The sequence below is a fragment of the Rutidosis leptorrhynchoides genome, chromosome 2 (genome assembly GCF_046630445.1).
Source record: "Rutidosis leptorrhynchoides isolate AG116_Rl617_1_P2 chromosome 2, CSIRO_AGI_Rlap_v1, whole genome shotgun sequence".
NCBI lineage: Eukaryota > Viridiplantae > Streptophyta > Magnoliopsida > Asterales > Asteraceae > Rutidosis > Rutidosis leptorrhynchoides.
In genome coordinates this window covers 435,488,036-435,498,042 of record NC_092334.1, presented here as the reverse complement: position 1 = coordinate 435,498,042, position 10,007 = coordinate 435,488,036, and positions in this window count along the sequence as shown.

The window sequence follows — 10,007 nt, the reverse complement described above, 5'->3', positions numbered from 1 at the left end:
TTAAGTGTAATACCACTTCTTGTGGTAATGGCTTTAGCTGTTTCATTTCGGGGGTTAGCATTTGTATCACTAGGTAGACTTCCCGGTTTTTTTTCACCTATTAACCTTGCTAGGTTACTTACTTCTTGTTCCAAATTTTGAATAGAAGCTTGTTGATTTCTAAATGCTTGAGCATTTTGTTCATTGGTTTGTTTCTGAGATGTGAAAAACTGTGTTTGAGATTCAACTAGCTTTGTCATCATATCTTCTAAATTTGGCTTTTTTATCATCGGTTTGTGGTGGTTTGTTTTGAAAATTAGGTCTTTGCTGGTTGTAAGTATTATTGGATACTTGTTGATTGCTAGGACCTTGTTGGTTGTTGTATGGAACATTTCGATTATAATTCTGGGTTTGATTGTAAATTGGTCTTGGCGGTTGATAATTATTCTGATAATTATTTCCAGGCCTTTGGTTTATGTATGAAACATTCTCTCTTTGTTCCATTGTTAGTTCAATACTGAGACAATCTTTTGTCAAATGTGGTCCTCCACACTGCTCACAACTAATTCGTATTGAGTGTATATCCTTAGTCATCTTTTCCATTCGTCTCTCGACAGCATCTATCTTTGCGGAAATGGAATCTAAGTCATGGCTAGAATCGGCTCTAGCTGCTTTAGATGATCTAACGATATCTTTTTCTTGGTGCCACTCATGTGAGTGGGAAGCAGTGTTATCAATAATTTTGTAAGCATCAGTTTCGGTTTTCTTCATAATAGAACCACCAGCTGCTATATCTATGTCTTTCCTTGTAGTGATGTCGCATCCTTGGTAGAATATTTGTACTATTTGACAGGTGTCTAAACCATGTTGCGGACATCCTCTCAATAACTTTCCAAATCTGGTCCACGCCTCATATAGAGTTTCATTTGGCTTCTGTGTGAACGTAACAATTTCTCCTTGAAGTCTTACGGCTTTAGATGCCGGAAAGAATTGTTTAAGAAATTTTTCAACTAAAACGTCCCATGTATCAATCGCCCCTTCAGGTAACGATTCCAACCAATCTTTGGCTTCTCTCTTTAAAGTCTAGGGAAATAACATGAGATATATCTGTTCATCTTCCACTTCTCTTATTTTAAATAAAGTACAAATCCTATTAAAGGTACGAAGATGTTCATTTGGATCTTCCTTCGGCGCACCACTAAATTGGCATTGATTAGTCACCATGTGTAGAATTTGTCCTTTGATTTCATAATCTGGCGCATTAATTTCTGGATGAGTAATTGCGTGACCTTGGCCAGTGCGTTTAGCTCTCATTCGGTCTTCCATACTTAAAGGTTCCAGATTCTCCATGATTGAATTTGTTGAATCTGAATCACTAGAGGATTCTGATTTAATGGTTCGTTCCTCAACAATCTCTGTTTGAATGATTGGTGGTTCCGGAGGAAAGATTAGTGGTTCAGGATCTATGAATCGTCCCTGAATATTCTCCGGATTCTCAATTGTGAGGTCGGGTTCAAAAAATGGATTATCGGAAATTTGAATTGGAGTACTTGGTCGACTAGATGACGATTCTAAAGAAAAATCAACGGCGACAATGTTTGCTAGATGTCTTGATCGAGTTACAGGTGGTGAACGTACAAAAGGTGGTGAACGTTTTGCTCGGTGCATTCACTAAATATCTTATTAGTTTTTAAAAAGAAAAAAAAATTATATAAGTTATCCAATTAATAGACTTTTCTGATTTTGCCCACGTTTCGAATAGCCAAAAGATGCAGCAGAGGGGCAGGATTCGTTTGGTCTCAATATAATTGAGTACTGTTTGGCTCCAATAACCTGGTCCACGTACAAATCCAACTATTACTACGAATCAGAAAATTTTGATGTCTATCAATTTAACCGCTTAAAATAATTTTTCGTAATTTAAAGGAGAAGAAGTAGAAAATTCTATGTCCTAAAAACTAGAATGGCGAGAAATAAGAAAGAAAAAGAGCGTGTCGGTATTAAAATTGGAGAAATAAGAAAGAAAAAAAAAAGTGACTTATAAAACTTTAAAACACTCGACTAACCCAACCTTATTATTATCACTAACTTAAAATTAAAATTGCAAATTGAGATTACTAATTGGAGTGATAATTGATACATAGGTAAAAGGCGTCGAAAAATAAAAATAAGAAAGTAGCGCGTTGAAACTTAAAAAGGAACTAAAAACTAAGAATTAAAAGTTGCGTCTAAAAAAAAAAAAATTAAAGCTTACAAGTAAAACTATATCCCAAATGGCAATAACTTAAAAAGGTACTAAAATAAAAAAAATGGCGTCGCAAAATTTAAAGCATCTAAATCTTAGTGTAAAGAAAAAAAAAAGCACTTAAGGAATTTTACAGCAAAGCCTAAAAATCTAGAAATAAAAATAACAACGGCAAAAATTATATCTTAAAACTAAATATGAGCGAAAAATACAAAAATTACTCTAAAACAAATAAAAAGGGTACAAAATATAAAAATATACTTAAAGTTGTAAAAAGTATAATTTTTATAAAAATATTATTTTTATATTATTTATTTAATAAAACTATTAATTTTATAAATTATTAAAACTAAATAAACTAAATATAACAAATTAAATAATAAAACTAAAACTTAAATAACAAAATAAGTAAAACCTAATTAGGGTTTTAAATTAATTATAATTAATAATAATAATACGTAATGATTGCAGTTTTTAGGGTTAACTGGCGTGTCAGACACTCTCATGCGATCGCATGAGAATATGCCTTCGGCTCATGCGATCGCATGAGCTAAGGTTTTGGGCCAGGTTACGGGCTGCTACAGTACCAGGCCGAGAGTTTTAATATTTTTTTTTCTGTTTTGCTGAATTATATTTATAATATATTTATATAAATTAAATAAAACTTATATTTTTACAAACTAAAAATAGAAATAAAGAAACTTTATAAAACTTAAATATTTAACAAACTCTTAAAAATAATTTTTGTTTTTCTTTTTATATTTTTCGTACATTTAAAACGTATTTTTACAAAAGCGTAATTTTTATAAAAGTAGACTTAAAAATTAATAAAAATCTTTTTTTTATATAGCGTTGCGCTTCCGGCGTTTAAGCAGAATTGGTCTCCGGCAGCGGTGCCAAAAATACTTGATGTTATGCGAGGTGTATATAAAATAGCTTATATTTTACCACGAAATACTATTAAATACGATACAATTTTACACAAGATATTTATTTATTTATATAATGGATATACCTAAACCTTGCTACAACACTTATAGGCAGTGTACCTAATCGTACAGTAGTGTAGTTTTTAGTAAGTCCGGTTCGTTCCACGGGGAAATCTTTTAAACAAAGCTTAACGCTATATTAGTTTTAATTTATAAAAATACAAATATATATAAGTAATATTATTATTATAAAAGGGGGTTTTTAGCGTTTAATGACCGGTTTGTCGATTTTAAAACTTTAGTCGCAGTTAAAACCTAATGTAAAATATTAAATAAATAAAAGACTTAATTTAAAGCGTAAAATAAATAACGATAATGAAATTACGATAAATAAAAGTGCGATAAAATAAACTTGCGATGATTAAAGAGTACGATAATTAAAAGTGCAATTAAATACAATGACAATAAATAAAAGTGCGATAATTAGAAGTGCAATTAAATATGAAAATAAAGGAATTATGCTTATTTAAACTTCCGTAATCATGATGTTTGATGTGTTGATTTTAGTTTTATGCCCATGGGTTAATTGTCCTTTGTCCTGGATTATTTAATATGTCCGTCTGGTTTTTATCCATAACAGTCCATCAGTCATAAATATAAAGTGCGAGTATCCTCGTCAAATTATCCTTATACCCGAAGTCAAATATTCCAACTAATTGGGGACTTAAACTATAACAAGGTCTTAATACTTTGTTTAATAATTACACCAGGATATCGACTGCATGTAACCCAAAGTTTTAATACTTTGTTATCAATTATGCCAAGTGTCCTTGTACATAATTTCACCCCTGTTTTAATAATTCCATAGACTATTAATCCATTCCCGTGTCCGGTTAAATAAACGATTATTCGTACATATAAATATCCCGCCCATCGTGTCCGATCGAGTGTATGTGGTTATTTATAGGTACATCCAATTGTAAATCTTTATATTAAAATTAACAAACTATCATTTAGTTAAACAAATATAAAGCCCATTAATAGCCCATAGTCTAATTTTCACAAGTGTCGTTCTTTTGTCCAAACCCCAATTATGGTACAAAGCCCAATTACCCAATTTTAGTATTTAGCCCAACATCATGATTACTTCGTTTTAAATAAGCATAATAATAATTTAGCTACGAGACATTAATGTAAAAAGGTTGAAGATAACTTACAATGATTAAAAATAGCGTAGCGTTACACGGACAGAATTTCGACTTACACCCTTACAATATTCGCTAACATACCCTTATTATTGGAAATTAAAATTAAAATTAAAATTATAATATAATATATATATATATATATATATATATATATATATATATATATATATATATATATATATGTATATATATATATATATATATATATATATATATATATATATTGATGCACCAAACTGCGACTTTTATAGGCATGTGGGCTGGAAAAGGGCCTCATGCGATCGCATGGGCTTTGCCCTTCAGGCCAGCTGGGGAGGCTCAAAAGTATTTAAAAACGTGGGCTGCTTATTTATTTATTATATAATATAATATATATAATTAAATTTAATTATATATATTATATTATATTATATTATATTATATTCTTGTACTCCGTTGACTTGTAATTTTTAGTCCGTTGCATCGAGCGTTGAGAGTTGACTCTGGTCCCGGTTCCGGATTTTCGAACGTCCTTGCGTACAATTTAATATCTTGTACATTGCGTTTTGAATCTTGTACTCTTGTAATTCTGAGACGTTTCTTATCAATAATTGGAACCTCTTTGATTGTACTTTGTACTTTTGAGCTTTTTGGTCGTTTGCGTCTTCAATTCGTCGGATCTGTCTTTTGTCTTCACCTTTTATTATTTAAACGAATATCACTTGTAAATAGAACAATTGCAACTAAAAGCTTGTCTTTTTTTGAGGGATAATGCTATGAAATATATGTTCGTTTTTAGCATTATCAGAAGTACTAAAGCATCCGCTACAACGGATGGGGTTTGTTAGGCCCAATAGATCTATCTTTAGGATTCGCGTCAATTAGTAGACTGGTTTACTAATTCCTAGGCTACCAAGCAAAAGGGGCATATTCGGCTTCGATCATTCAACCATATAATGTAGTTTCGATTACTTGTGTCTATTTCGTAAAACTTTTATAAAAGCGCATGTATTCTCAGTCCTAAAAATATATATTTTAAAAGCATTTAAAAAGGGAGTAATGAAACTCACCATATTGTATTTCGTAGTAAAAATACATATAACATCATTGAACAAGTGCAAGGTTGGCCTCGGATTCACAAACCTATATTAAGTATATATATTTATATGTTGATCAATATATGTCTAACAATCTAGGTCAAGTCATAGTGTACCACAATCCTAATGCTCGAGACTAAAAATACAAAAGTCAACAAAAGTCAATTTGACTCAAAATTACTTCCAAAAATTGTATAACATAAATATAGTCGTTTTATATATTTAAATGTATCTATCAGATTTTATTATAGTAAATAATACAAACCATTTATTAATAAATAAAAAGTTATATTAAAGTTTATTTATGATAAAAATATACTTTTATATATCTCAAGTAATAAAATTTATACAGTTTACTCAAAATCATAAATATATAGTAGTTTGTACTATTAATGTAATTATGTTACGTATGGTAAAAATATCTTTGTATCACATATTTTGATAAAATAATATCGATAATAAGAATAAGAAGTAAAAGTTGTATTATTTTGTAATAGTAATAATTATTATTTTACTAATAAAAATAACAATATATATATTTACTAAAAATAATATTATGATAAAATGATAATTCTTATTAATAATAATAATGAAATTTTATATTAACAATGATATTCCTATTAAGAATAATAATTTTTGTAAAAATGATAGTTTTAATATTAATAATACTTTTAATAATAATAATGATAAAAATAATAATAATTTTATCTAAATCAATATCTTACGATATTTTAAATTTCATCATGATACCCATACTCATTATTTCCTAATCGATTCGTTTAATAGCTTTTAATCATCTTTTGTATCGCGTTCATATTAATGATAATAATAGTAATCATAATAATTAGGTGTTACTAATATTAGTTTTAATTATAATAATACTAATAATAATAGATATTATGATAATATTAATGATAATACTAATAACTATTTTAATGATAATAATAATAATAATAATAATAATAATAATAATAATAATAATAATAATAATAATAATAATAATAATAATAATAATACTAAATATAACTTTAACGATAATAACGATAGTAATAATAATAAAAATAATAATTTTTAATGATAATACCTTTTATTGATAATAATAATAATTATTATTATAATTATAATAATAATAATAATAATAATAATAATAATAATAATAATAATAATAATAATAATAATTAGATAAAAACTAGAACGACGATAATAACGACGATAATAATAATAATCATTTTTAATAATAATACAAAAATTCAATTAACTATAACTCCTAATCCGTTCATCGAAACCATTCGATATCTAAATGAAAAGTTCTTAATTTTTCGCTAGCTTTCCAACGACATGCATATCTTATACCTTATCTCAACTGCATATGTAACTAATTCATGATTCAACATAACCTATCTAATGGCAATATTAAAAGTACAAGCATACATAATCCTATATACTCGAGCACTAGTTAGGAATACACTATTAATATATAAGAGTTAAATTATGAGTACTCGCGTATCAATATTGAGATTCAATATTGCAGGAAAGGTACTTAAACGCAACGGAGATGATAAACACTAGATTGACCTCACGAGCATACCCATGAACATTACCCATAACCTCCATAGCTATAACCCATATTTTTCTTAGCCCTATCCTACTCGAAAAACCCATCTTGAAATAATTCACTCATGACCTCGTCGTAATATTTTATGTATAAATAATAATACTAATACCACTACTAATAATAATACGATTTATAATAATAATCTTAATAATAATAATAAATATAATTAAATAACTAATAAACTACGGAGTAATATGAACTTGTGTTGCTGTGTGTGTGAAATACATTTGACCGAGCTTTATTTATAGATGGTTTCCAGGATTTAGACTCCATGCAATCGCATGGAGTCTCATTGAAATTATTATGCGACCGCATGATATAAATTACCAACCCATATTCGACCAATTATGTTTACCGACACCTATTAATTATTATATATATAATATATTTAATTTATGTAATTATTTATATATTATATATTATATTATATATACGTACATAGTTAAATTGTAATTTTTGTTCAAATGCCTCGTACGTTGTCACTCGACTCATGTACCACTTTCAGTTTTTCGAACGACTTTTCGTACACTGAGAAAACTAGCCTTTTATGTTTAGTGACTCGTACTCTCATCAAAATATAATCTTAAATCATTAACAAACAATATTACACGAAGTGTAACTTATGCATTTGAGAGTTCTGGTCATTTGCTTCTATAAATCAGTGGCTCGTTGTTTATCAAAATATATTATTTTAAATCAGGATGTTTTATGACTAAGTTAAAATATATAGATTTTTATATTTTCATTTCGAAATATAAATTTGGGACAATATATAATATATAGTTTTTCAAAACTAATAATATTCAAATTTATATATCTTGAAATCGTTTAAGTAATAAGAAATATTATTTCGTAACATTTGTATTTTTAAAGTTTAAAATTGATATACTTTATTTATATAAAAATTTTTACAAAGACATTTTATGTGACGATTGCTCCAAATCCATATGGACGAACACGTCATTCATCGATTTCATTTAGAGGTATTTGACCTCTATATGATACGTTTTGTAAATATTGCATTCTTTTGAAAAGGCACACCATAAATGAATATTTAAATCAAAGGTTTTCGACATCTGATGATTTCTACATATAGACAATCACCGTAATATAATAGTTTACAATAGTACTTCTGTTGACAATGCAGTCAAAATAAGATACATGGTGATGATTTGGTGAATGCAACGTTTCCTTGAAAAATATGCCATGTAAGACTCCATGCACATAGCTTGTCTAACATATAAGCAAACAACAGAAGACTTCTAGGGAACCTGAGAATAAACATGCTAACAAGTGTCAACACAAAGGTTGGTGAGTTCATAGTTTTAATGTTTTGCATAATCTGTACATAAAGGTGGATCACAAGATTTCAGTTGTTTCATTCAGAAACGTTTATCAAAATATTCTACAAGATTGAGCACCCTGATAACTAAGCTTTAACGTTATAATAAGTACCCCTGTTTTAACATACATGCAACCAACATGTACAATACACGCAATCCAACGTGTACTAACTCAAATAGCATACATCTGTTTTATAGTTCAGGCTAGGGTTTCTATACCTGAAACATACGGGGATGTCATGCCCTATGGATCCATATATAACTACTCGCGCCCACCAGTTCTTATAACCGGCAGTTACTAATTACCAAAGCTAAGGGATTTTCGGTTCAAACTCGGTGTAGAATTTAGTATGTACTTGTATCCATTGCGTTTAAAATAAAGTGCATGTATTCTCAACCCAAAAATATAGATTGCAAAAGCATTTAAAAAGGGAGCAAATGAAACTCACCTTAGCAGCACATAAAGTCGTTCACCGAAATGTGACCGAAACTTGGAATACCAAATAACCGAAGATCTCAACCTAGAGAACATATGTTGGTCAATAATTGTCTATCAAGCTAGGTCAGGTCATAGTGTATCACAATCCTAATGCTCGAGATCGACATACAAAAGTTATCAAAAGTCATTTCAAAAAGTCAATCTGACTCAATACAATAGTTGAATGATCATGGCAATCGAAACATTTTAACATTTCACATAGTTTCCTAATTTTTGTAAAATTAAACTATAGTTTTTATAAGGCTTTAAAAATATGATAAAACAATCAATTTTGACAATTGTTCAACAAAACGAGACGTGCCTTATATAAGAATTCATTTACTCCGCTGGTAATATTTAAAAATTCAATTTATCAATCTTATAAACAAGTTGTTTAAATATTAATTACAGATTCAAAAGCAATTTCAATTAACGTCAATCATAATTCAGTTGATCATATCTTTTAATTCGTTCATCAAAATCATACGATATCTAAATGAAAAGTTATTGATTTTTTGCCAGCATTCCAAAAACATGCATATCATATACCTTTTATTAGTAATATATGTATTTAATTCTTGATTCATCATAAACTGTTTAACAACGAAATTTAGCATACTAGCATGCATAAACATATATACTCGAGCACTAGACATGTATACACTATTAATATATAAAAGATAAGATATGAATGCTCACGTATCAATATTGTGATTCAATATTACAGGAAAGTACGTAGACGCAACGGAGATGATAAACACTAGGTTAGACTTGCGAATAATACCCATGATCATTACCCATAATCTCTATAGCTATAACCCATAGTTTCCTTAGGTTAAACCCGTTTGAAAACTTGTTTTGAAAGTGACATGCTTATGACCTCGTCTTAGTATTTTATGTATAATACTAATTAATAATACTCCGGACTATAAGATTAATAATAATATTAATCTTAATAATAATAATAATAATAATAATAATAATAATAATAATAAAAATAATAATAATAATAATAATAATAATAATAATAATAATAATAATAATAATAATAATAATATAAATATAATTATATATAGAGAGAGCAGAGATATTGAAAGAGTGTAAAACATTCGACAAAAAGTGGAGCATTTATAG